This window comes from Petaurus breviceps, unplaced genomic scaffold, assembly GCF_028583685.1.
Source record: "Petaurus breviceps papuanus isolate PSGF00001 unplaced genomic scaffold, PetGlider_PUasm1.0 47, whole genome shotgun sequence".
In the NCBI taxonomy this organism is placed as follows: domain Eukaryota; kingdom Metazoa; phylum Chordata; class Mammalia; order Diprotodontia; family Petauridae; genus Petaurus; species Petaurus breviceps.
In genome coordinates this window covers 10,753,819-10,756,023 of record NW_027186349.1, presented here as the reverse complement: position 1 = coordinate 10,756,023, position 2,205 = coordinate 10,753,819, and positions in this window count along the sequence as shown.

Here is a 2,205-nt window from a genome sequence, read left to right as displayed (position 1 = left end):
TCCAGTGTCAGGATGACCTGGGGATCGAATCCGGGCTCAGACACTTAGCACCCACCCAGAAACACCTGGGCGTGTAACCTTGAGCAAGTTACTTAACCCCGATTGCTTTAAAAAAAAAATTTTTTTTTTAAAGCATCAGCATGGTTTATCTTTCTGTGCCCTTTAATTTACCATGGAGGTAAATGAATGTTAAAGACAATTTTTCACTAAAATATAATAATAATGTATAAAGATAGAATATAAGCATATATACAATATATAAAATAATATATAATAATAAAATAAAAATATAATGGTTACAAGGGAAAGCACTCAATTCCTGCCTTCAGTGTGTCCATACTATAGAAAGCATCATTTGACATGGATTGACATTGTTTTGCTTCTAAACATTAAGTAAAAGGGTTTAAGTATGTGAACTTTCAAAGCATGAGTTGAGAGCTCATTCTATAAGGTGTGATTGTTTTGCCCTATTTTCATGCTATTTGTTCATAATGGGGAAAAAAAGCATAATAGTCTTTCTCTTTCCACTGAAAGGAGAATATTAGGAAATTTTACTAGGGGAAAAAATGTATACAATTCTACCTCATTTCGCTAATTTCCACTAAAATCTCTCCTCCCCTTCCTTAATCTATGAAATGTCTTCTTTTAGTATTCAGATAAAAGGGATCTATTTGTTTCATTGAATGATTTTTCTTACTGCCATTATTACTATGCGTGATACCTAGTACTTTGTGATCATTGGACTCATTTTTCCTTCCTAAGAGACTGAAAAGCATCTGACTGGTTAGATTGTTTTTCTTTCTAGTAAATAGCACTTGGCTGAGAAAAAGTATAGCTCATCAAAACACAGAAAGAATAGTCACTGGAGAGTTGTTGGTTGGATACAATTATTGTTGCCAGGATGCATATGAAAGCATAGGAAGACCCTGTGCACCAATAGCCTCATGCAGAGAAGCAGCATGGCCTAGGACATGAAGGGATAGCCTTAGAATTAAGAAGATCTGGGTTCAAGTTCTGTTCTCACATGCCTCAGTTATATATCCTTGGGCATGTCATTTAATCTTTCAGTGCCATAGAGAACACTGTCTATACATTATAAATAAGTAGATGATCTGCAGGGAAGAGGGCAGCACCTCACAATGACAAAAATCACCTGCCCAACCCTCCAAATCACAGTACCATAACCTTTATTTTATTCTGTTGAACAAAAGTCATTGTTAATATGGAAAGAGTAGTGTATCTGAAAATAATAAGCATCATATTGGTTTTGAGCATTTGTTTCTGCATAAGAAGACTTCCTGGTGATTGTGTCTTGAACAGTATAAAATCTTATTGTTGGGCTAAATGATAAAAATTAAATGATACAGATTAGTGTATTAGTAGATAAAGTACCATATGTAGAGAGTCCAGAAGACTATGGCTCGAATTCTGCCTCAGATATTTAATAGCTATGATACTCTAAGCAACCTCTCTGGACTTCAGATTTCTCATCTCTAAAAGGAAGGGTTCCCTTCCAGCTCAAATTCTATGATCCTAAGATCCCATAATCCTTTATACCAATGAGAGGCATATTTCCTAGTCCTTTGTCTGTGCCTATTAAAACCATGTTCATGCTGAAATGCTTAAAGATTCCACTCCAGCTGTAGCCACAGTGGATGAGTTCCTCAGATTTCACAAAGCCTACTTTTTTTTCTCCTGGCATGCAGTGATTCTTAACCTCCTTTTTCTTGGTTTAGGAATGACTGATGTCATTCTAAACCAATGGACCAATCCCACTCTGCATACATTATGGAAAACATTCCATGTTTGTATTTAAAAATGGTTTGTCTGTGTGCCAGGGGAAATGTATCATCTCTAATAAGCGCCATGTGCTGTGGAAATGGGACTGGATGTTTGGAATTTGCCAGGCTCTTTAAGAGAACGTTATACACATAGAGTTGTGTGTGCCTCTGTATCATTACTCATTGTTGGGAAACAAAAAAAGTCACTTATTATTATTAATAGTCCAGATTCTGATGATTCAGAAACCATGTATTTGTTTGTTATTTAATATTAAAGAGTGAAGCAGTCTTCAGCTCTCATGAAATGGTGAAAAAGAATACAGGACTGGGAAAGAATCATCAGACTTCAATGTTCATCTTTGTTCTGTCCTTAATGTGACGCTGATCAAGTCATATCCCCTGAGCCCCAGTTTCTTCATCCACA